General features: G+C 34.5%; 1 long non-coding RNA gene across 2 annotated transcripts; it reads right to left on the bottom strand.

Annotated features, from left to right (window-relative positions):
• Positions 1 to 4,192: 4,192 nt before the first annotated feature.
• On the bottom strand, positions 4,193 to 11,424 carry LOC131859754 (uncharacterized). Of its 2 annotated transcripts, none has more exons than XR_009359334.1 (6): positions 11,239 to 11,424; positions 10,724 to 11,096; positions 8,909 to 9,045; positions 8,419 to 8,792; positions 5,316 to 5,856; positions 4,193 to 5,207 (listed from the first exon to the last, which is right to left on the bottom strand). It is a non-coding gene; the product is annotated as an uncharacterized LOC131859754 (long non-coding RNA). The 2 variants fall into 2 exon arrangements; XR_009359333.1 differs by having other exon boundaries at positions 10,724 to 10,989.
• Between the last annotated feature and the right edge of the window lie 16,137 nt (positions 11,425 to 27,561).

Genomic DNA, 27,561 nt, shown 5'->3' with positions numbered 1-27,561 from the left:
AATCATATTGTGTTGATAAAGAAGGATATATCATTTATTATTAAACTGATAACAAAAATTTAAGACTTGTGTAATGGCCATCATCTTCAAAGATCAGTTTCTTCCAACAAAAATGCATTCTTTGACCAAAAAATGTATTGCAACTATCATTTGTATTAAATAATTGATACACCTAACAAGAAAGCCTTTATGCAAGATGAAACAAACTTTTACACACAAGCTTACATATTTATTATCAATATCAACCCACCCTTCATATGTATATGTAGACTCATATGTGTATTAAATAATTGATCAACCTAGTAGTGAAGGTTCTCTGCAAGATTAAACAAAACTAACTTATTTTGATTATGTATATCAACTTACATATTTATTATTAATGTCAACAATTCATATTTATGTGTATATGTTCTCTAACTTACATATTTTCTTTCAATTCCAATTTTCTTCAACTATCAAAGTGAATGGATGCAATGACCTTTAAAAAGAGATTTTGAAAAATAACAAAAGAATCAAAATTATTTCATTTTATTTTTATAATAAAAAAAAATTCTAATGTCTCAAAGAATTATACTTACAATAGAAACTAGATTTGTATTATATTATTTATTTGATTTACATATAAATATGATTACAATTGTTATAGCTGATCTTGATTTCTAATATATTTCATATCAACTAGATTATGACTAACATAATTGAAATTAAACTTGAGTTTACTTTTTAAAATAAATATTTGTTGAATATTGATAAATGGACAATTTAATCATTTAATTAAATAGAAATTATAATAAATTTAACTTTTTATTAATTAATATATATGATTTTAAATAACCATAAAATAAAAAATAACAAAATAAAATATGTAAAATGTAAACCTTTTAATTCATTTGAAAGTACAATTTTTTAAAGCAAAAGTGGCAAGCCACTATAATTTTATATATTTAATATTAGATAGAACGAAACCTAGTTCAGACAAGCATACTGACAAGAAAGAACCAGGAAGAAAATTATAAGCATACTGACAAGAAAGAACCAAGAAGAAAACATTTGATTATAGCTCAATGAAGCACAAAAGCTCTTATAAAACACCCCTAACTGACTCACTAGATCCCACTACATTTACAATATATAGATGCCCTTTACATTTTCAATAGATAGAATCCCTTTACAATTGAATAGATAGATCCCCTTTACAATTTCAAGAGACAGACCCCTTTTACATTTTCAATACATAGATCCCTACACATTTGAAATATAGCCCTTACGACACTATCCGGATGAAAGGTATATTATACACAATTACACCAATAGTTAGTGTCAAGACCCATATATAATGGTCATCTCTTAAGAACTTTTGTTTCCATCGAAAATATATTTTTTGACCTATATATGCAACTAAACCCAATTTTACCTATCTTATGGCTCTTCCATAGTAATTAAAAGCATTACTTAAGCATGGAAATATAGAGACTTGCTAATGTATACACTTCATGATAAACAAAAAGGACCCTGTTCTCCTTGATATACCCCTCACTACATTATGGACAACTTTAATATCTTTCTTGCTAGCATTTGGAGGAGGCATCTTTGTGGCAGTGGCAGGAGACCATACAGGTGCAACAACCATTGTTTTGAATATGGTGATAATTGTTCCAATCTCGATAAGAATAATGATTCTTTGTTCCAAGAAATACATCTTCAGAGAAGACAAAAACTACCTTTAGACTCTCATAATACTTGTTGTCGCTGAAATCGCAGTTTTCTTTTATAGGATGACTACTACATTTTTGTTAGTTCTGATAGAGGTGATATTATGGCTTGGATTCCTTATTGGGCGGAAGAGATACTTGCATTCAAAAAAAATCTCCAAAATATATAATGCCCATCACCTCTAGAGATTTTTTTTTAACATGAGTATCTCCTCCACTCAATGAGGAATCCAAGCCACACTATCACCACTATCAGAACTATAAAAAATGTAGTAATTGTCCAATAAAAGAAAAAACTGTGATTTCAGCAATAAGTATTACGAGAGTTGTTCTGATAAAAAATGTAGTAATCGTCCAATAAAAGAAAAAATTGTGGTTTCAACAATAAGTATTACGAGAGTTCAAAGGTAGTTTGCGTCTTCTCTGAAGATGTATTTATTGGAACAAAGAATCATTATTCTTATCCAGATTGGAACAATTATCACCATATTCAAAACAATGGTTGTTGCACTTGTATGGTCTGGTGCCACCGCCACAAAGATGTCTCCTCCAAATGTCAAAGATGTCTCCTCCAAATGTTAGCAACAAAGATATTAAAGTTGTCCTTAATGTTGTAATAGAAGTATCAAGGAGAAAGGGGTCTTCTTGTTTGCAATAAAGTGCATACATTAACAAAACTCCTAATGAAATTGAGCTAATGAAATTGAGCTACATAATGCTAATGCATCATGAATCAGCAACATATAGCATATATTTTGTGTTCCTTTGGGAGAGTGAAAGCTGCATTAAAAGTTGTAGTTTCAATCAACACTGCATTTAGTGAAATAATTTGGGCTTTCCAGGTTGATTTTTGCAACCATATAATCTACCAAAAAAATAAGCCACATCTTTTAGATCAAAAAGAATTTATTTCCATTCAAGGTATCCATATAAATGAGGAACACTGTAAAATTGGCTTTAAATGTAGATCATTTTATGTTTAAATTAAAGTAAATGCTTGAAAATTGATATTTTCTACACATAATTTTTAAAGGAAATGAACTTTTATAATCTCAATATAAGATGTGAACAATATTTGAATCTCTTAATTAAATTAAATTTAAATATGAAACATTCATATGTAATCATTGACGGTTTAATTTAGTGTTTAGTTCATTGCATGAAATTGGTGAAGTAGGTTAAGGTTTAAGAAGGGTAATTTATTAATGTAAACCTTTATGTTTCAAATAATTATTAGTCTATGTATAGGGGCAGACTTACGTTTTCCTCTCAACAAAATGCAATTAAACTGATCTCGAAAACCCACGCCAATAGCAAATGAATGTATATCTTATGATTTGTATTGACTTTTCATATCGAATTTTCACTGATATTTTCCTTTTTCTCACTGGTAAGTCTTAATTTTGCTGGGGTTTTTGGACATTTTCTGTTTAAAAAAAACCAGTCTTAATGTTTTCTGTTAATGGCATCGGTATTAGTTTGCTTTCAAACTCACGTTACAAAATATAAGCCAGTTTTCAAGAGAACGAAATTACTGGAATGTAGTTACAACACTCAAAAACATGCACTTTGATGTGGCTTTCTACAGAACAGTTTTTATGCCCTGTCTGTGCGTTGCATCTGAATACATGCATTAGATTCAAATTGAGGGTTTTGAATCTAATCTCCATGTTTTATGCTTTTGAAGATGACCATTCCCAGTTGAAAGAAAAAAACAAATTTTAACACGGAGGACAAAGGAGCAGAGAGAAAGGACGCTGTTCTGTCTGAGGAAAATGATAGTTATAAACTAGTTTTCATTGTTTTTCTACAACCCTGCTCCACGTGTCTCCAAACTCGCCAGAGGCTCAGATCTTCAACAAAACTGACACTTCATTTATGCTTGTGAAATTTTGATGTCTTTAAATTCTAATTTGTAGTAAAATTTAGTTTTAAAATACAGTTGGCTAACGCTACAGGAAATTGTGTCCTATTACATGAAGTTCATACTTAGTAACCTAAACAAATTTCAATATAACCACCACATACTTGTTCTCCTTGACATGTGTGTGAGAAAAGTGGTACATTGAATGGCTAAAGCTGTAGTAAATTCTACAACAAAACCAAATAAGTAATGCCGCGTCAAAGTGGTCCTAACAAATATCAGTATCAATATTATTACCATGAACTTTTAAGCATTGTAACATAAATTTGAAAATCAATTAAAAGGGATCTAGAAGTTACTCGGAACATTGGAACCGGTGACAATACAGTGAAATCCAGATATATTATGCAGATTATAACCTAGGTCGTGCAATCTTAGAATAAAATACAAACATACTAAAGTTCATAGAATTTTAGTCAATGAAATATATGTAAAAAGTCTTTGGAATAAAACAGTACAGAAAATTTTTCATCAATCTTTTGAATTAAATTTTCTGATTCATCATAAAATGGATTGTGATTCACAAATTATAAACTTGTAACATAATTTCTTTCAAAATTTGTAACATATATAAATATGTTATTTTGTCACTTACATATAATATCTTTACTTGTTCTATCTGAAAATTTTGCTGGCTCTATCACCGTGTCTAGTATGTTTTTTTCCAGTTTTTATTTCAACTATTTCTATCCACCACTGTGTCTCAGTTGGATCACTTTCCTGCTTTTTTGCGGCATAATATTGACCTTCTCAATTTAGTTCACCTCAAACCGTTTAATGGGATTTATAGACATTGTGGTGATGAAGCTATTCCTGACTCCTGAGGGTTTGTATAGATTTCTGGTCTTCATATTTTGGGTGGGAGATAGTTTGGTCATTAGTTCTAAGATCCTTGATTGGAGAGTTTTAGATCACTGGCCTAAATTAAATTTTCTACCACTTCTTTTTCAGCTTTTTTACAGGGGAGGAATAAATCCCAAAAATGCTATGAGTGACATTTAAAAATACAAACAGAAATAAAAGCTTCAGCTTGACTATTCTGAAGCTTATGTGGGTATAGAACTCTTGCGCACTATTTTGATTTATAACTTCAAAAATAATTGCTTGGATTTTACTATCGCATTTGTCATGGAAAAAAGGGCTCAAAAGGAAAGCAGGGGAATGCTTCAAAAACAAAGAAAGGTGCATTAAATTAACATAGTAGAAGGAACTATGCAAAATAAATGAATCACTTCTTCGAAAAGGCGTTAGTCTGTGTCCATGGTGTCCAGCGCAATGTCCAATGGCGTCTTGACTCGGTTGTCAGCTTCATTGATCAGCCTCTTTGATATCACCAACAACATCAAGGTTTTTATGCGTCTCCCGATTTTGTCAAAAATTTGTACTGCATTTTCAATCACCAGGTGAAAACCATTTCTTCCCTCGTTGTCTCCACTGTATAACAGGAAGACGAGTCTTCTCTAAAATAATTTTTGCAATATGTGATATTCCTTTAAGAAGGGGTGTTCTGCGTAAATAGTCAGCTTGTTTAAGAAGGTCCGGCTTAGCAGCGATGAGCTTCTTGAGCACTTCTGGACAATTAGAAAGATACCCATTATAAAGGAGATACAAAGATACCCATTATAGAGGAGATAGCGTTTCAAGGATTCTATAAAAATTAAATGATGCTTTAAGGATACCTTTGCACCGCACAGTGCACAAGCGTTTGGCCATCTGTCCTACAGTAGTGCTGTGGAAGTGTTAAAGGCAAACGTTCTGCAACGATTTTCCCATGACCTTCCTCAACAGCTTTGAACAACGCAGTTTCACCGACAACATTGGCGATATATGGCAGATCAGTTTCAGCGGCATCACTGATGATATTTTGTGGGTCAGCTTCACCGGCATCAGTGATTTCACCGCCATCATTGATGATATTTTGAGGATCGGTATCACCAGCATCATTGACAATACTATGCGGATCAGTACCACCGGTATCGCATCAATAAAACTAAAAAGAACGTAACCTTAATCAGGGAAAAAAAACCAGAAATCATAAGTTTTATTATTAAAATTTCAAGAAAAGAGTGAAGATGTTTTTTTCCTGTTACTTACTCTTTAGTGTCAAACTTGTCTCACGCCTGAAAACATGCATAATTCACCGTCCAACGGTTTTGCAATTGGCAAATTGCTGAAAAGCAATTTAGTGATTACTGAAATGGCTGAAAACATTCCTTACACCTGTAAACCAAAAATAATTAAACTCTCTTTATTCGGCTATTTATGTTCTTTGTTTTATTCAGCGGAACTACAAAGAAATCCGCCCAGCCGTAAATGCTCTAACCCTAAATATAGCGAACTGAACGCAAAATTTTCTGAATGCATTGACTCCATCCGCCTCCTTTAGACAAATTATGAAAATCTGAAAAATTGGGCTGACGACCATAGGCAAAAATAAATCAGGGCTACGAACAAGAGGAACATGAATGGTATCAATCATTTAGGCAATATATTACCTCTAATACTGGTTGCCTTTCAGTAACAAAACCTTAGGCTAGCAGTATTTCCTTGGTAATTATATAGGTTTCGACTGCAATGGGATATGACTTAAGGCCCATAAAAGAGTCAGAAAGCAAGCAATATAAAAAATTCAAAGTCTGATACATATTTTAGTTGATACACATCTTAGATGATAACAATCATCTCCACAGCAGATACCTCTTGGTAGTGCTTCCATTGCAATCAAATAAGCTTCTTAATGCCTCTGTGAAGCCTTATGCACTGTTCACTCCACTAGAATTCTGAAAAAATAAAAGCAGCCCTAGGGTATAATCTCCAGTATTTTTAACTTGAAAGAAACATACAAATTGAAAATAATAAGATAAAAATTAAAAGAGATTGTTCACTTGAAAGTTTGTCTACAAACCACCCGTTTCCTACTCTAGATCACATGTTTAAAACAAATGGGTAAATAGACTGAGCCGTGGACACACTGATTGGTAGCGGTTTATACACACAATGGATGTTACCCTATATTGCGACAAAGTACACACTTCCGTCTGTCCAACAGCGAATAGCACTTGCAACATTCGTAAGTGAAAATTTAAATTCTCAAGTTAATGGATTGAAGTTGGTGTATCATATTAACATAGGTCAATTTCGAGATCAAACATGTGTACTTTTATTACATTGCGATCCAATACAATTTGATGACGAGGTACCTAAATAAAAATATCAACCATCATCTTATTCTATGAGGAAAATAAATATACAACTGTGAACAAAGGGTTTACCCTTATTTAAGGCTAAAAATTGATTGGTGTTATATGAATTTTTATTTCCTGTTGCTAAATCCAGTTCACTTAGAGCAATAACTCTGAATCACAATATCAGTTCACATCATGTGTGACCCATTTTAAGGCTGAAAACATTCTGAAGAATCGATGCACTTACATCCAGATATTTATAACTAACTGACAGAAGATTTCTCGGTAGTGAACTCAACTGTGATTTATGAAGTGCTTTTGTGCTAGCAATAACCCAAGAGTTGAGCTCTATAAAAAAAGTAGTAAAAATATGATTAAACGCAATTTTAGTAGATCAGTATTTTCTAGATTCTTCAATTTGAACATCAAGAGAAAACCGATTATTGAAATATGTAATGACTTTATCTAAAAAAAGGGTCAATTTTGAATTAGTGAATGTATGGCATAATACAAGACACATGAATCTAAGTACTCTATAGTCTAGAACTAGAAGAAGCAGAGAAGAGTTTCAAGATGTTATAATAAACCTAATCAAACTTCTTCTAATCATCGTCAGAGGACAGTGCCTAAAATTGATCAAATTAAATGCTAATGGTATACCTTGAGAAAAAATGTTTACATAAAAATATCAGAACTACCATCACTGTTTTAAACTACCTTAATAGATACAGAAATAAAAACTATATGCTAATATCATCAGTGTTAATTAAGTTCCAGCAGGAACTAATAACTCTTAATAATGAATGGCTTTATTTACTTATATAACCAATAAAATTTAATGTAAAGAGGGGATAAAATTACGATGCAAATGTGCCAAGATTCGAGATAATAGGCCTTTAGTCTAGTGAGGTGTTGTATTTGACTATTATGTCTGCCCTTTCAACTTCATAGTTTCACAGCCCACGTCTTGTTCAGAGGGTTACCGTATTGAGTTGTTTTGCTTGTTAAAAATGTTCGTAGTTAATCCCATTGTACTGTACCACCAGCCTTGCAATAAGTCAAAACAAATATGAATTAGCACTTCATAGTGAAAGTTGCGGGTTAAAATGTAACGATTTAGCAGTACCCAAGGTCTAAGCAGGTTTGAACAATATGATCAGTCAGAGAAGCATAAATAAAGAGAAAGAGAATATTGAATCATAGACAATCAAATTTTAAAAGAATACCTAATGGCTGATAGGATACATGCACTCATCTAGTGTTTAAATGTGAGTGTTCTTTTCACGACTTCACAATTTATTTTCCTATTTCTACGGTATTTGCATCCTAGATGTGAAACATAATCATCCAAGTATTTCAAACTTTTAATCTAGAGAGAAGGCAGTGAAAACCTAGGTTGAATTAGCATAACACCAAGTTAGATAAAAAGCAATAAACCATCCCCATAATGCCCAAAAATACTTGAATGCTATGTACACACTAATAAAGTTGGATATTTTTTCTGCAAACATGTGAGTGAGTAGTTAAGATGAAGGGTTGCATTTATAGCAACTTTACGTATATAAGATAAGAGCTTACTAGGATAGCTTATACATACTTTGTACAAGTATTCTGAAGCATTTGACATTCACTAATCATCATCTCTTCCTTGTACCAGATTACACAGTTTTAGGGGCCGAGACATGAAGCATTTGACATTCACTAATCATCATCTCTTCCTTGTACCAGATTACACAGTTTTAGGGGCCGAGACATGAAGCATTTGACATTCACTAATCATCATCTCTTCCTTGTACCAGATTACACAGTTTTAGGGGCCGAGACATGAAGAAAAGGGAAGGCCTTACAATATCTTTTGTGATCAATTCTACTCTCAAAGGACCATCATCAAACTGAGCTACATATGCATACCCTTATGTCTGAAACTTTTGTGCTATGCATGCAGCAGCATAAATGTCCTCTACAAACTCCCTGAGAATGTTGAAAATTAAGTGTTTTGTTAATAATTATCATCATTGTAAAATAAAAAACTCTATCAAAATATAAATAACTTGTTAGGACAAAAAAAAAGGATTTAGTGCCTTCACCGAGAACAGTGTGATGAAATAGTACGATAGTTCCAGTAACTGTTGTCAATGTATCTTTAATGCCAAGTCTCTCCAATCAATAGAAGGTAAGAATGTGATTTATCATCAGCTAGAATAGTAAACATGGGCTTCAAAAGCTGCATATCGCAAACATGAAATTAATGCAATTACTAATGCCATTTATTTTCAGACAAGGATTTGATAATGTTGCTGACATATGGTTTAAGAAAATGTATGTCAATATCTATTACATTCTTATATTTATATCATAAAATTGTATGCTTAACATTTCTATTCTCCTCAATTCAGGTGCATTAGTAAGCTGCAATATTGATGTTATTGGATGTTTGTTGTTGAGGTTTTGATTTGACAACTTTGTTGACCTCAATGTGTTCTTGGTTGCCATTGTTACCTTGACCTCCTATTGATGTCACCATACAGGTCATCCCACTAGGAGTGAAGAACATGGACTTACCTAATTTCCTTGTACCAGAATAAGAGACTGAGCCCCTAGAAAAGAGGCATCCTTTTGGTTTTTTTTTTTGATCTTGAGATAGTTTCTTGAGAATGATTTTAAGTCTCCTTGATGGTGATTCTTCAGCAGCTAAATCATGTTTTAAATTATATTTAATAGAGGAATGTTTTTAGATCATAATTAAAATGTTTCAGTTAATGTAGTTGTGGATCCACACTGAGTACTCAATTATATTATTTCCTTTGATATCTGAAGTCCCACGTCCCTGAGGAGCTATGGGTTTATTCCATGTATCCATATTGACAACAAACTGAGATACTTTTTGGTGCAGATTAATAAATTTTTTCTAGAGAAGCCTTGGTATCTTTAGGTTTTCCTGAGAAACAGAGTTCAGCAAGTTCCCCGCATTGTATTCAGAAAGGTTTCAGCAATCTTTCACAAACATTTTTCAGGAAATAGACATGAAGTGCACAAATTATCACTACAATCTACAGATATATTTTCCACATGAGATAAAGTCAACAAAAAGGAAACAGTGTCTTAGTATTTAAATATGGAATTCTCTTAGAAGGTATCCAATTTATTTAATAATTAACACACTCTGTGTTACCCAGAAAACCGTGGTTAAACAAATCTGGCCATCTAGAAATGTAAATGAAGAAATCTACGTCTTCTATAGTATTCAGGGAGCTCCTCACACTTTCAAAATAAAGTTCCTATGGAACCATATCAATTTTTTAATTTAATATCCTAGGTGATTAATATTTGTTATTTTATTTTCTTTTATTCTGACTACAGAGATATTGCTGCTGTGACTAATAAAACTATTATTAACAGTCAAACCTGTCTAAAGCCTGAAAACATGCATAATTCACCGTCCAACAGTTTTGGAATTACCAGAATTGCTGAAAAGCAATTTAGTGATTACTGAAATGGCTGAAAACATTCCTTACATCTGTGAACCAAAAAAAATTAAACTCTCTTTATTCGGCTATTTATGTTCTTTGTTTTATTCGGCGGAACTACAAAGAAATCCGTCCAGCCGTAAATGCTCTACCCTTAAGTATAGCTAACTGAATGCATTGATTCCATCCGCCTCCTTTAGACCATAGGCAAAAATAAATCAGGGCTATGAAAAAGAGGAATAGGAATGGTATCAATCATTTAGGCAATATATTAACTCTAATACTAGTTGCCTTTCAGTAACAAAGCCTTAGGCTAGCAGTATTTCCTTGTTAATTATATAGGTTTTTACTGCAATGGGGTATGACTTAAAGCTCATAAAAGAGTCATAAAGAAAGCAATATAAAAAACTGGTACATATTTTAGTTGATACACACCTTAGATGCTAACAATCATCTCCATAGCAGATACCTCCTGTAGTGCTTCCATTGCAACCAAACCTAATGCCTCTGTGAAGCTTTCTGCACTATTCACTCCATTAGAATTATGAACAAATAAAAGCAGCCCTAGGGTCTGATCTCCAGTATTTTTAACCATATTTTCAAGTTGAAACATACAAATTGAAAATAATAAGATAAAAATTGAAAGAGATTGTTCCCTTGAAAGTTCGTCTGCAAACGACCCCTCTCCTACTCTGGATCACCTGTTTAAAACAAATGGGTAAATAGACTGAGCGGTGGATACACTGATTGGTAGCGCTTTATACACGATGGATGTTACCCTATATTGCTACAAAGGACACACTTCCGTCTGTCCAATAGGAAAAAATTTAATCAAAACAACAAAACTTAAAAAACGTAACCTTAATCAGGGAAAAGAAAACTAGAAATCACAAGTTCTATCATTAAAATTTCAATAAAAGAGTGAAAATGTTTTTTTTTCTGTAACTTACCATTTAGGTTTCAGTTTGTGCTTTTTGTGAGAATGTTTTCATCCGCCTGTCTATTACAATGTATGCACAGAAGAACGAGAATTCAGAGCCCTAAAACTCCGCAAGACATGCACGCAATAAAACAAGAAAATAAATATGAAAAATTTCGGGGAATGACATTTGTCACCCTCGAGCAGGAACCATGCAACCGATGACTACAGTTACAACTTCCAATAAAAGGTTTTCTGAATGCAACTTGCAACAAAAGGCGTGTGTCACAGATATTACGCTTTAAATTATCCACTTTGTGTTAGTTCCACGCCGTTTGAGTTGCTGTTTTGTACGAGGTTTGTTAGTTTCAATAGTACTCGCAAATCTCCTGACGGGGATAATTTTAAGCGTAATATTTGTGATTTGACAAGAAAACCATCATTCCATTCCAATAATATACGTTCCATCTTTTGGAGAAGCCTATTATTCCATTCCATTCCTTTTATAATATTCAAAGAAGGTTATACGTTACATCATTTATGCATGTCTGCTCACACAGTACCACGGGCTTCCCTTTACGAAATTGTGAAGCTTGTTGGGCTTTTTTTTAATTTTCTTAATGAATTTTGATATCCGTTACATCTATTCTTTACTGTGTATATACAGATAGTTTTGTATGTATATTTTTATGGCTTTTAACCTATATTTATATGGTAATAGTACTCACTTATTGTAGGATGAACTTTGGTTCAAATTTTCTTTTTGAATTAATTATAAGGATATCAAAAGATCAAAAAAAAAATCCAAAGTTTAACGGAAGAGGCCTCGCCTCAACCACGCTAGATCATAGAGAAGTAACACATTAGTTACATAGCATAGAAGAGAAAGCTAAGATAAAATATCATTAAGATCCTCGACCTAGGCGGTCCAGCCCTCGGGGCCTTCCATCCAGGCAATACTTTTCTTATCTTGAATTTGAGATAGCATGGAAATTTGCTGATCGATAGCATTTATGTTTTGGATGACCTCCTTGGTAAGTTTCTTTATAGAATCTTCAAAGTTGGCAAAGTTATCAATGTGTCTTTTCCAATCAAAGCCGTCCTTAAGCTCATACACGTTCATAGTGGCGTGCCCAGCTTGAAGGAATCTTCTAAGCTTTCCTCAATCCAAAAACTCAGTAAGGGTTCTGGGGGAGTCTTGATACCTTTCTTCATTTCTGCACTTCCAAATCTGCCAAAGAATGTTAGAAGATAGCATAATCCAGAATATATTCAAATCATTTTTTAAATCCTTAATATAGCCAGTAACAATTTCAAAGATGTTCACAAAAGAAGGATAGTTGATACCAAACATATGCCAGATATTTTTAGCAAAAGAACAATCAAAGAAGAAATGTCTACTACTATCTTGCCGATCGCAGAACCTGCAGACGGAATCACTAGTAAGATCTTTTCTAACAGGAAGACAGTCAAGAAGCAGCAGCCATTTGAAGCACTTAAGCTTAGGCTCAATAGGAGCCTTCCATAGCCCGTGAAGATGCTTCTTCCATATATTACCTTCCAGATTAGTGTACCAGATTTTGTTAATGTGACCAATGACATCATTATTAGCAGCAATGGTTCTATAAATGTGCTTAGCTTTAATCTTGTTCACAATAGTGCCATCAGGCCATTTGATTTTAATATATCTATGAGAGTCAACCTGACAAGTCGAAGGTAAATCTTTGCTAGCTTTAACAATCATGTTGTAAGTTTTCTTTTGCGAATGAGGGATATTATATTTGGAGCTGATATCTTCCCAACTAATAAGCTTATCTTCTTCAAAGAGACAAATGAAATGAGAGATTCCCAGATTATTCCAGTACTTAGCAGAGCATCCTTGTGAGAGAGCAAGAGGTTTACCATCAAGATGTAAATTCCACCAAATGGATCTTTCACCATAGATAAGATTATGATCAAAGAAGGTCCTATTAGGGATGAATTTCTTAACCTGTTCCTAGGCTTTTCAAATAGTTTTAAAGACCGAGGACCCTTGAACTAGGATAGGAAAATCACCCTCAATGATGTCACCAAAGGGGATGCTTTTCCAAGCTTTAGCCTTTTTAGGGATGCCTCTTTCAATATTACTCCTAATGAGGACCTTCCATGGCTCATCTCCCTCCAGAGAGTGAAAGATCCATTTGGTGGCTAAGGCAGTCCCTTGAGTCTTAAGATCTTTTAGGCCCAACCCACCAAGGAGCTTGTCAGTGTGGCACCAATCCCACTTGACAGCATGGTGCTTCCTTTTACCTTTACCATCAGACCACAGGAAGTTCCTGATGGCTTTCTGAATCTCAAAAATTTGATAGTTGTTAAACATCCAAGTAGAAGAATAATACACATTGTAGGAGGACATAATTTTTTGACAAACCTGGGCTCTGCCAGCAAGGGAGAGGAATTTGTTATGCCACTTATTAAGCTTGTTAAAAATATTCTCTTTAATCCAGAGCCACATTTTCTTTAGGGAGGGATCTATGTAGAAGTGAATGCCCAAATAGTGCACAATCTTATGAGGCCCTCCCCACAAGAAATTGGACTTGTTAAACTAGGCAAGGGGTTGATCAGACTAGCCAAGGAAAATAGATTTAGCATGAGAAATCCGGGACCTAGAGATGGAGCAGAAGATGTTGAGCTTGTTATGAAGGGCATCAAAATTGGCCTCATTGTCTTCAAAGAAAAGCGAGGTATCATCAGCAAATTGGCAATTAATAAGCTCATAATTGTTGGGTAGGGTGATGCCCTTAATGGCAGGGGAGAGGGAGTTATCCCTTAGGATGTAGGATAGGGCATCCGAGGCGAGGACAAAAAGGGCAGGGGCCAAGGGGCAACCTTGCCTAATGGATCTACCAAGAGGGAAGGGTTTAGAGAGGGATCCATTAACCTCAACATCAGCAGAAGCATCTTTGAGAAGGATTTTGACAAGGTTACAGAACAAGGGCAGAAAACCAAAAGCTTCTAACATCATAATTATAAAATCCAACTCAATCCTATCATAAGCCTTCTCAAAGTCAAGAAGAAGCATGGCAGAATTCTAGTTGGAGTGTTTGGACCAACACATGGCTTCCCAGCTAGTAATCAAATTTTCAAGAATATATCTACCTTTGATGAAACCAGTTTGGGAAGAGTTGAAAAATTTGGGAAGGATCGACTCAAGTCTTAAAGCCAAAATTTTAGCCAAAATTTTATAGGAAACGTTCAGCAGGGTAATAGGTCTCCAATTCTTCAGAAGGGCTTTGTCCCCTTCCTTAGGGATCAGCTTAGTGATACCTCTGTTAATGAGGCTTCCCAAGGTGCCTTTGCTGAGGGCATCAGAATAAACGTCATAAAGGTTTTTACAAATCCAATCTAGATTAGATATATAGAATTCACTAGTCAGGCCATCAGGGCCAGGGGCCTTGAAATTCTTCAGAGAATTGAAAGCTTTCTTAATCTCTTCCAACGAGATATCTTTGTTAAGAGAATCTCCATCCTGCCTGGAGATTCTATTGGGGATGAGATCTTTATAGACAAGTCTGTAAGACTTAGCTTCCTCGGACTCCTTAGAAGTAAAAAGCTTACTATAAAAGTTAACAAAGGCATCTTTAATATCTTTCACCTCATTGATTTCTTTATTATCAACAATGACTCTATCTATAGATTCATTAGCATGTTTTTGTTTGAGGATATTGAAAAAAAATTTAGATCCCTTATCTCCATTTTGAATCTAGTGGGCCCGAGACCTAATCTTAGCCCCTTTAATTTTGTATTATTGATGTTGTCTGAGATTATGCTGAGCCTGAGCAACATGAGAGCAAAGATTGGAATCTTGAGGATTGTTTTGGGCATTAGTTTCAGCAAGGTGGAGTTTGTCAGAAAGCAATTTTTCAGAGTACCTGTAATCTTTTGCTTTCTTCTAGCCTATGGTCCTAAGAAGGTTATGCTAGGCAGAGATATTCTGGTTCCACAAATCAATAGGAGAGAGAGATGGGAGACTCTTAAAGTTAATAATTCTAATAAGTTAGATGGCAGCAAGAACATCAATGTCCAACAGAAGGGAGTTATTAAGGATGAATCTTGGATTGGCAACATTCTTGATAGCAGGGGAGCCATTAATTCTCATACGCACCGATATGGGATGATGATCTGAGAGCGAGGAGGGGGTAACCGTGACCACGTTCCCACGGTCATCCGGAAGGAAAGTAAAGAAATTTTTATTAGCATAGAATCTGTCTAATTTGGCATAGATTCTAGATGACCCTTGTTGAAAGTTGCACTAGGTGTGCCACAACCGATTATAAATATCAGAGTTACCAGTGAGCGGGTCAAAAATGAGTTTACTGCATTTCATTCTGTTCCAGTGGAGCTTCTCAAAATCCTTCCAGACGAAGGGGAGACCCCCAATTTTGTCTTCTTGATCTTCTATCATATTAAAATCACCCCCAAATATCCAGTGGATATTAGGGAGGGAGGAAATCCAGTCCCAAAGGTCAGCTCTCTCCTTATAATCGTTGGAGGCATAGATGGAGAAAATACCAAAAGTAAGAAAGTTAGAGTTCAAAGTAGCCCAAGAAACCCTATTACAAGGCAAAACCCCTTTGCCAGTAATTTTAGAAATCCATTTAGGATCAATAAGAAGGCCCACACCCACTTTACCTTTAGTTTGATTGGAATGCACCTTAAAGGTGTCCTTTCATATAAAATTCAGGTTACTTTCAAGAACAAAGTCAGTTGCTTTTAGCTCTTGCAACATAAGACAATCTATATGCTTAATAGAGTCCACAAACCGCTTGATAACATGCTTCCTATCCGGGGACTCAAGCCCCCTGATGTTCCGAGAAACACAATTCATGAGGAACTAGACGGGAGGAGAGAACGCTTAGGATTCGAGGATCCAACAATATTATCCAAGATAGAGAAACAATTCTTCACACTGACATTCTTATTTTTGGACCCTACAGGACGACCCCTTTTCTTAGACTGAGGGAGATTGCCATCGGTACCCTCATTGTTAGAGTTCGAGTTCATCAAGACTTCCATGCCATTAGTATCTAGATGTGGGAATCTACTGATAGGAGTCAAGGAGATGAGGGATGCAGGGATGGGGATTTGGTGTTCAGATGAAAAAGTGGATATAATTTCGATGGTACAATCATCATCCAAATCCTTGAATGATTTAGGGGGAAGAATGCGAGTTAAGATTTTGTCCACCTTATTACCAATCGGATTGACTAATGGTGGACAAGAGGAAGGTTCAGGAGCAGGCATAATGGTCAGCATGGTTGACAAAGGTGAACCACCAGAGATAGAGACACAGGGAAGAGGATTGAATTTTTTCCTTTATTTTTTGTGCACGACGGTTTGAAATCCATCAGGGTCTTCTGTGTGAGCAAAGAGAGGGTTAGATTGAAAATAGAACAGAGGTTGCGGAGGCACAATACCAGCCTGAGGGTTAGCAAGTTTTAAAACATTATCAGTCTGGGGAGAGAGAAGAGAAGGATCTTGAGGAGAGGGGGTTGAATCAGCAGAAAGAGTCAAAGGTTGGGTCTTAGGGTTACTCTTCCTAGAAAGGATAGGGCAATCCTTCCTAAGGTGACCCTCATTCTTGCATAAAAAGTAGGCATTAAGACCACCTAACATTTCAATAGGGCAAGAAAAGTTCTCCCCAACAATGTTGATGTCCAGAGAAGCAGGAATTTCCATACCTGGTTGTAAAGCAATCAAAGCCCTAGCATTCATATGGGGCACCAACCGAGTGGTATCATCCATTCTTATAAGTTTTCCCAGGGGTTCTAGAAGATGTGGTAGGAAACACCAAAGAAAAGGAGGGATATTCTTAACAATAATCCAGCGAGGGGCCGAGAGCACCAGAACTTCATCGTGGATGGCTTTCGGAGTCCAAGCTAGGGCATGGAATGAAGATTTACCCACAGTCCAAAACTATTTTTTAAGGACAGCTTGTTGAGCTTCCGAATTATTGAAGAAAATAACAAAAAGACCAGATTGAATTTGTCTACAGAAAGAAATATGATACCCTAATTTTAAATTCCAATAATTGTGGAACCAGTCGTCCAGAAATTTATGCGGTGGGCATTTATCAATATCAATAGCAGCAAAAAAGATAGCAGTATCTTTTAACCTATTTTTTTTCTTAATGATTTCAGTGACCATATCTGAATTTGGAGAAATGGAGAAAGTCTGTGAAACTACCCCAGGACCCTTACCAGAGCCACCTACTTCATTTGAGTGGTCGACTTGGAAATTGGCTCTAGCGCCAACGCTAAAAGCAGAAACGGCTTCGAAGAAGGACTTCAGTTTGGAGGCCGAATGAGTAGGAATAGGTTTAGACACAGGGCTAATAACTGGCTCCATTGGAGCCCTAGTGGGAGGCGAGGCCATGGGTACGGCCTCAGCTGAAGGACAAGTCTCAGGAGGGGATGTCATAAGGAGTAAATGTAAAGAGCAGGAAGGAGAACACCTGGCATGGGGAGATGCGTGGCTATCGTGGATAAGAAGCCACCGATCGCTGAAGAAGACCACCAATCATCATCGAAAAATCACCGAGAAAACGCAGACCACTGGAATTTTTTCCTCCTACCTCAAATTTTAGTTTATAGACTAGTAAATTTATATTTTTACAAATTTATGTAAATTACTTAAAATATCAAATATTTTAAATATAACTATTAAAATAAATTATTATTAAAAAAAATTATTTAATTTTTTTTACATGACAATTATGTAATATCATTATTCTATTTTTAAAATCTTCTTCACAATGGATTCTTTTTATTTTACTATTATCCTTTTATCTATTGTTACACAAAATTCTAACATATCATGTGCTTGAACCCAAAACACACCACCATCATGGTCACTAATAACTAAAAAGTAATAGAGAATAATTTAGAAAGAGAAATAGGTGGTGTGTTTACCTATTACTCTTTCAATACCTATATGATAACAAAGATAAAGATCAATCAATTACTTTGTTTTTAAAACATTTATGACTTTCTATATGCTTAATTATGCAAACATGTTCCCACTATTTGCAAAGTCAATTGTTATGATTTCAAATTTGGGGTCAAAATGGATGGACAATGGCTCTAGGCACCATAGTACTAACATTTTGAGCTGAAAATATGGTTAGTGAGAAAAGGACTATGCAAAGCTTCAAGAAATGGCCATGGGTTGAGCATAATCAGGCATGAGGGATAAACACAAAAATGGGCCCAAAATGAGTGTGAAATTATAGAGGAATATAATTTATGAAACTACAAATAGTTACAAAATAATATCATTATTGCTATCCTTTTTTATAGAAGGTCTAGAAAAGTCAGAAGAAGTATATGAGAGAATAAAATGTGATATGGAACAATAATTTTTGGAAGGAAAACTAGAAAAGAAAAATGAGTTGAACTAAGGGGGGCAACATGAGTCGAAGGTAGTGAAGGTGAGACTAAACTAATACTAGTGTGAGTGGGAGGTTCTTTATTTCTTGTGACTTGAAGTGGTAATCATTAGTCTATCCTTAAATTCTCAATAAAAAGAAATATAATAATTCTAATAACCCTAATTCTACCTTTAATGAGATGGATGGCCAATTTTTACCTGAGAGTGATTCTCATGAACAAGTCTTACATGAAACCCATGCTAGGCAAACTTGTAAAAACATGTTGGCTACCCTTGCAAGATTGTAGAGGAGTGTGTGGCTCCCATGTGAACATGCTCAGATGAAAATGAGAGAAAAAAATGATCACATGGAAGGGTGACTAATGAGATAAATTCTTCTAAAAACTCTAATAATGAAGATTGTACCAAATAAAGCAGCAAAGTTGAACTACCCCTCAAGAAAAGTGCCCAATAGATGCAGTCCTAGAAAAACCAAAATAACCAAATAATGCTAGAAAAAGAAATAAACATTCTTTCCCATGCGTATCAAATGTTTTGAATATATTGGTTAATGATGAGATAGAATTTGGGATAGGTATAGAGAGGACAAAGCAGTTGGTAGAGGTGAATATGGTCACTAATACTAAGGACTCACTTAAAGAGACTAATAGAAACCTTACCACAATTGAAGAGGTATTGGTCAATCATAACAATGAGCCCAACAATGATACTTCCTTTCTCTCATATTTAATAGACTCCACCTCTCCTAGAGAAATTGAGGATGGAATAATAAACAATGAGGAAAAAAATATGATGATTGATTTTGGAATTCCCCAACTCTTGACATAGGAGAAGGGGGGAAGGGAAAAAAATATCTCTAGTAAGGGAATGAGAAAAAGGAAAGTAGTAAGTAGAACCAATAGTGATATTAAAGAAGGAAAGAGAGGGAAAGAGAAAGATATTCCTAAACGCTTCAATATTTTTGGTAAAAGTAGTAACTTGAAATGTCAAAAATGATTAGATTTATCAGTTGGAACAATATGGGCTTGCAATACCCTAATAGAAAATATGTAGTTAGATCTCTTCAAGTAAGATTTAGAACAAGTAAATGGACTTTCTTCTTCTCTGGGAAGTAAAGTTTGTAGGTTTTCAACTAATCAATAGTTCAAAGTCAATTTGGAAAGAGACTATGGTCTTCCATACTACTCATGAGAAAGGAAGGGGGGTGGGGATTACTATCCTAGTAAGCCAAGTTTGGGCCAAATACATTAGAAAGCATGGATTCTCTCCTTGCAATAGATGTCTATGGGTGGAAGTTGCTAAAGATAATTTTAAATTTTGGCATATACTTTGTATGTGTTGCAAATGAACATAATGACACAATTTCCCTTTAGAAATGGATAGCCAATACCTTGCCAAAGATACCATGCATGTTAGGGGGAAAGTTCAAAATGACAAAGAGTAGGGAGGATAAAAAAGGTGGAAATCCATGGGGATGAAAAGGTAGCGAAGATTATGTTTTGGTGATGAATTCCACTAGAAGGATAAAGAAAGGAGAGAAAGGAAATTTGGTACACCTAGCACAACAACCAATTAAATGAGAGGAGGGTATATTGCATATTGGATAGGTTTTATAGTCATAAATATAGTTTTTCTTTTAATAGTAGTAATGAAAATAATAGTGTTCAAGTGAAACTCAAAGAACTCTAAGACCATCACACCATCATCCCAAAATCACTAAAGGGGGTCTTTTCAAATTGAACGGAACTGTTAAAGGAAAAAGATTATATTGATGGAATACACACCCTAAGAAGTATTACAAAAGGATTGAATAGTAGAGAGTAAAGTAGAGTGTATTATAGCTCTATATCCAATAGCTTACAAAAGCTCCTAAGAAAAATGGAGAAAGAGAATTTGTTGAGAAAAAATACAAGAAGGACTCATTGTAGTGGAAAAATGCATCTAGGAAAATCCTTGTAACATTAATCTTAAAAACCAGATTGAAATGGCCTACTGCAATCTCAAGAAATTTAAAATTAATGGGGCCTAAGGAGCTAGAGTTAGAGAAAAGATGAGTTGGATGAGAGAAGGAAATATAAGGACACGAAACTTTTTTAATATTCTCAAAGACAAATATAATATAGAGGCCATTGGACCAATTCAAGGTAAGGATAAATAGTTTTTCAATAATGCACATATTGAGGAAGTATTTCTAAATTTTTATAAATCTCTCCTCATTGTTGAAGAATCATATAATTAAAACCAAGATCGGGAGATTTTTAGGAAATTCATCTCATAAAATATCAATAAATATATGGACAAAGTAGTAAGGAAAGAGATGACTAAAGATGAAATGTGTAGGGTTATTCTCTCATTACATAATGGAATTTCCCCAGGAGTAGATAGGATGCCAACAAAATTTTACAAATCTAATATTCACTAGCTGGTAGAGGATTTATTTGAGGTTACAAAAAATTCATCGATGAATTATCTTTAGAAGATGAGATTAATAGAGGGATAGTCAAGATGATACCTAAGGATGGGGATAGAAGCAGTGTTAAGAACTAGAGACTTGTAATTCTTTTGAATATGTCTCATAATTATTATTTTCCATTTCTTCTTTATAGAAGTCATATTGATATCTTGCCAGAGACTATAAACCAAACATATTCAAAGTTCATCAAGAAAAAATATATTCTTGAGAACCTACTTACTAGTTGGGAAAGCCTTGATTGGGCTAAGAGGAATGGCTAAGAAGTGGGCATGTTGCTCCTTGATTTTGAAAAAGCATATGATAGATTAGAGTGATCCTTCATTACAACAATCATGGAAGCTATGGGTTTTTAATATGCTTATTTTAAGATGGTGTAGTTACTATTCAAATATGCTAATGCACAAATTGACATTAATAAGGAACTCTATGAGGCCTTCCAACTAGATAGGTCCATTAGGAAAGGTTGTCCACTAGAACCAACCTTATTTGTTATTTCCTTTGAAGGTCTATAATATATTCTCATAACTAAATTAGTTTGGTCAAAGTTATAAGGTATTAAAATTCCCAACTTTGCATCTATCCTCAACATCTGGTCAAATGGCACTATAATATTCCTATTCTTAATAAGGACAATGTAAGCAATATGGTAACTAGACTTGAACTATTCTACAAAGAATATCGATATAAATTTTATCAAACAAAATGTATCCTCCTTGGGTGGCCTGATAAGAAGCTAGAATGGGTAAGCACTCTTGGGTGGCAATGGGAAGGCCTAGATAAGATTGTTAGGTACTTAGGAATCCCATTTTCTATCTCTCCCTCATTTCCAAAAATGTGGGACTAGATGTATTCAAAAATTGAGAAAAATTGGATAATTGGAATAGGAGTTACTTATCATTGGCTGGAAGACTTTAGGTGTACCAAAAGATCCTCTCATCCTATTCAATAAACTATACCTCAACTTTGTATTTTGCAAGCTATCATGTTAACAAAATTTAGAAAGTGATTAGACATTTCTTATGATTAGATGGTAGAGGAAATAAAAGGAAGCATGTTGTGTGTTGGTATTGGTGTTTCATGAGCATGAAGTTGGGAGGCCTAGGACTAAAGGACCTTCAAAAAGAAGGGGTGGGTTTGGTGACTAAGTGGATCATTCAGCTTCTTGAGGAGAAGGAACCTTCGAAAATATTAATCAAAAGAACATATAGGATACTAATCTCAAAGGTACCAAAAAATGGAAAGGGTTGCATATGCATGCCATTTTGTTTAGTAACCTATGTGTTATCATTATAGGATCCAATGTGTTTTTCAACATATGGAGAGCATGCGAATTGTGTAAAAGCTACATTAATCACGTTGAAGCAATTAAATATGAGAAAGGTGAATGTTTTGTTTATAGATCTATTTGGTGAAAGATTGCACATAAAAGACAAAGTACTAGCTCTCTTGTAATGTTTATCGGCTAGGAAATTAAACCTGGCAAGTTTGATTGTTATTGGAAACTTGTTTAATAATAAATGGTTTAAGGATCTAGAATTTCTAGAGACAAAATTTAGACTCTCCAATAGTAACAAAAGGGTATATACTCTATTATTGTTGAGTTCCTTAATCCCTCTAAAACAACCTATCAAAGAACTCAAAGAAATTGATCCCATCACTAAGGTAAAATGAGTTGATGGGACCCCTCTTCTCACCATGAAGGCTAGTTGTTTGTATAAGATCTTTACTCAAACATGGAGCATTATGGAGCATTTTAATATGAAATGGAATCTTAATATAAATAATAAAATTTAGAAGAAAATAAATGAAGCCTATTGGTGTAATGTACTTGAACCTAAGAAGAATTTTATTTTAGATGATAACTTATTATTCAAAAGTTTTTTCTCAAGCCAACACCTATCTATTATCTTTTTTGTGGTGATATAGAAAATTTCTTTCACATATTTTTTTATCATTATGCTAATGATGTTCGATCTCTATTTATGGGTAAGATACTAGGGATGATGATATCAAGAATGAGTCTTGCTCATTAGAGGTCCTTATGGGTTTTGTACTCGGTATATTTAAAAACTATAATCTTTTTTGGCTTGTTTTATCCACTAATATCCTTTGGATTTTGTGGAAGAGAAGAAATGATCATATGTACAAAAAGAAATAGAGGACTCTTATTCAGTCTAGTTGTAAAATCATTGTGCTTTTAGTTGTTGAATAGGTCACATTCACACTAAAGTTACCAATAAAATTATTTATTAGAACTGATAGAGGGAGGTACTCCAATCTATAAAGAAGACATACAAGTAGATGTTTTTTGGCCACAAGAATTTCTCGTAGTACATTGAATTTCAAAAAAAAATATTGAAAACTACACCAATATGAAAAGATGAGAGATGAAGCTATCAAAGATCTTGAAGTTACCCACTCGAACTATGATAACTCCAACTAGTAGAAAATACATCCCCCACTTGACCAAGCCTTTGATTCCTTCTAGATCAATAAGACCAATCCAAGGGTGTTCCACAAAGGAAAGGGTAAAGTAAAGGTAAAATGATGCAAGAGCATCCTCAGTTGATGAGAAATCTTGCATCAACTAAAAATATTTGTTTTCATTTTTGTTCTTGTTCAATTCGATGTTGTAGTTTTTGTGTTTCTTTCAGCATTTTCTAAATATTATTCATTTTTCATTGTGAAATAGATTTTTGGCTTCCAGACTTGTTCTTTTTATATTTTCTAGATTTTTTATTTTATTTGGACCCTTTTCAACAAGTTATCACTTCTGGAGTGTCTGTTTCTTAGTTCCTAGAGTAGTTTGAGCTTATCGGCCAGATGGATATTTGTTCTCTTACAGAGTGTTTCCTTGACTTGTGGATATAATTGGCATTTCACACAATGTTCTTAGGCCCTTGGATGACCTTCCTTGGTGGTCCATACTTCATTCTTTTCCTTGGTGGAGGAGATCTTCACACTTTGGGTCCTACATATTTTACGCATTTCATTTTTCTGTCTTGGAGAATGAGATCTTTTGTGGCTGACTTGGATGTGCTTTGAATGCTATATGTATTATTGTATTTGATCCTTGAGGGATAGAAAAGAAATATAAAGATATAATTTTATGACCTATAATTAGGATACCTCTTGGGGGTCCGGATGGATTGTAATTTGGAATGTATTATGTAGTTAGGCTTATAAGCCTGTATGTTGCCTAAATGATGTCAGCTAATTCATGATTAATCTATGATATTCCAGATGTTTGATCTTGTATTTTCTATTTTGTGTTATTTCTTCTATCGTGTTACTCTTGCTGCACTGTTAGGGATTGTTCTCCTTGGGGACCCTTCAGATCATGGCTACATTAGATGGTATCAAAGCAAGTTGCAAACCTTGAGGTATTCCCTTGGGTGAATAGATTGTTGAGTTGAGGCGGGTTGTAGTTGTGTTTAATAGATCACCAACTATGAGGCAAATGGAAATTTGTAGTCAAACCACCCAATTGAGGCAATTGCACCAGATCAAAGGAGGAGATGTTGCCAAGAAGGAAGAGCCCTCAAAGGGTAGAGAAGATGATGGAGAATTTTAGAAATGAGATGAGGATAATGGGAGATTTTTTGACATATTTATTCATATATTGTCATTTATGTCAATATATTCATGTATGTATTTTGTTCATGTGGAGATTATTGGAGTTGTTCTATGTTTCTATGTTGTAGTCAGATTGGTTGAGTTGGTTGAGCCTGTGTAATGCAAATGAGCTTATGCAGTTTAATGGGTTTTTATCTCAAGTATCTATAGTTGATTCATCATAAGTTTTAGAGATCTGCATGTTGATTTGAGAAAGTTATGAAATCCAATATTACGGTTGATATTTTAGTTGTTCAACATTGTAGGTTATGGTAAATCCATATGTTGTGCTCCATAATTATAACATCTTCAGTTGTTGATGTGTGGGATGTGTTTGGGAGGTTAATGTGTATCCTTAGTTTGATTGGTTCATGATTTGGAAGTCTATATGCAAATATTTTAGTTTGACAGTCAATTTTGAGTATGTTCTTGTGCTCTAATATAATAATGATGATAATTCTTGTATTTCGAGTTGTTGTGCTTGTTGTGGTGCAATTCATGTTACCTAAGGATGTTTATAGATTGTGTAATATGCATATTGATGGTCCACATTGATATTTGTGTGCATTATTAAATATTTTCTTAATTCAGTGGCGTTCTTCATGTTATGCGACATTCATGATGGTGTAGTGTGTTGCAAATGATCGAGGCATAATTTTTGGAGGTGTTTCATATTTGTGATGATTGTTCAGTTCCAAAATATGTCTTAGTTGACATTTTTCTTGTTCGCATGCATTATTGAGGTGTGTGTGATTATGTTTTTGTATGTGTAGCATGTCGTGAAGCCGACCTATACTTCATGGGTTGATGATGTGTATAAATAAGCATTGTAATCATTATGTAAGGTATACAATCATGGAAAAAGGTATTTGTGTGTGTGAATAATGATCTAATAAATATAGAGAATTTGTGGAGAAGTGTTACAGAGAAGATTAGACAATGAGCTCAATTGAAACTGTACTTAAGAATGTTGAGATACTATTTCATTAGTTCATGATTCTCCCTATGTAATCCAAATGTCTTTGTAAGTTAGTGGGACTCCTTATAAGGTAGTGAACCTTCCCTAAAGGTTGTATCATTTATGGGTTTCTTATTTTGGGCAATGAGCTCTAGACAATGTGCTTGAAAGCATGTGTATTCTCCTTTGTAATATTTCACTTACTCCTAACATGGTATTATCTCATTGTGGGTAGGTTCCCACTATGGTTTTTTCCTTGAACGGGGTTTCCACATCAAAAATATTGGTGTTATGTATGTTATTGATATGGTGTTGTTTCATGCTTTAACTGTTAATTATCAAATCAGCTTTGTGAATTAAGCTTCAGAAAGTTTTGTGTTTATTTGTGAGCAAACTGATTCACACCCGCTCTCAGTTTTCTACAATATTGCCAATAATTGGTATCAGAGCTAGATCACCTGGAAGAAGCTTGGCTTCTTCAGAAGATTTGGGATGACAACCTTTTCTTTTAATAGGGATAGTACATGATTTGATGGAACAAACCACACTCTCTCGAAGAGTTAGATGCAATGTCATTTGAGATGCGTTGGAGAAGAATACTAGAAGATCATTAAGAATGTCTACAATGTTCCTTAGAATGGTCCTACTACTTTGGATGAGCTAAAGGAAGCAAAATGCAATATTAGAGCCAACGAAGCTTTGTTGAGTGCCTTGACAAATTCTAAAATGACTAATGTGATGGATCTTGAGACTACTCATGAGATCTGGGTAATGTTGAAAACCTTGCATGAAGGTGATAGTCATGTGAAATTTGCTAAGTTATAGAGCTTGAAAGGAAAATATGAGAACCCAAAGATGAGTGAAAATGAGAATATTACATCTTTTATGCACAAAGTGAATGAGCTTGTATGTAGCATGAGATGTGTTGGTGAAGTCCTTGAAGAATCTGAGATCATTGCTAAAGTATTGATATCCTAACTTTTTTCTTACAAACATAAAGTTGTTGTTGTTGATGAGATTTGGACTATGACAAGTGTGACCAGAGACATGTTGGTTGGAAAAATTGCTTCTTTTGAGTTGAGTGAGTTTGGTGACTCTCTTCTGAAGGCTGAATCTAGATATGAGAAATAGATAAAAGAGATGGAAGATGAAAAAAGAGACCTTGAAAAGTTGGAAGCACTTATTACCTGAAGACTGCTAAAGGGTGTCGATAAGTATGAAGGAAAGTTACCTCTTAAATTCTTTTCATGTAATAAGATGGGACCTTTTGCATCAAGGTGTATGAAAAGAGATATAAATCCTAAGAAGCCATTCAAGCCATAGAAGTCTAAATATCAAAAGAAGTGTTATTATGTTGTTGATGAAGGTGTGACAGATGATGAATTTGATAAAGGAAACTCTAGAGATGAATTTATGTTCATTGCTATCAAGGAAGACGATCTGGTAACTATGGATTCTGCAAGCTGCCTTAATGAGTAAAAATCCCAGGTTGTGGAAGTTGAAGAGAAAGATGAACGAGTTATTGGTAGTGGTTTCTCTCAGCATATGACAAGTGATAAGAGTAAGTACGTGAATATAGAAAAGTATGATGGTAGTTTGGTAAGATTTGGTGATAACAAAGCTTATGCAATCCATGGTAGAGCTTCTATTTCTATTGATGGTAAGAATAACATTGATGATACCCTATATGTTGAAGGCTTGAAGGATAATCCTTTGAGTTTTGGCCAAATGGTTGATAAGGGATAAAACTTGCAATTAAATAATGGAAGATGCAAGATCTTGTGTAGATCTGGAACTGAAATTGCATTAGATACATAGACTAAATGTAATATCTTTCACTTGAATGTTGATCGTATAAGTTGTTTGTGTTGGAATTCTTC

Source organism: Cryptomeria japonica, chromosome 11, assembly GCF_030272615.1.
Source record: "Cryptomeria japonica chromosome 11, Sugi_1.0, whole genome shotgun sequence".
NCBI lineage: Eukaryota > Viridiplantae > Streptophyta > Pinopsida > Cupressales > Cupressaceae > Cryptomeria > Cryptomeria japonica.
This window is presented reverse-complemented; position numbering and strand designations above follow the sequence as displayed.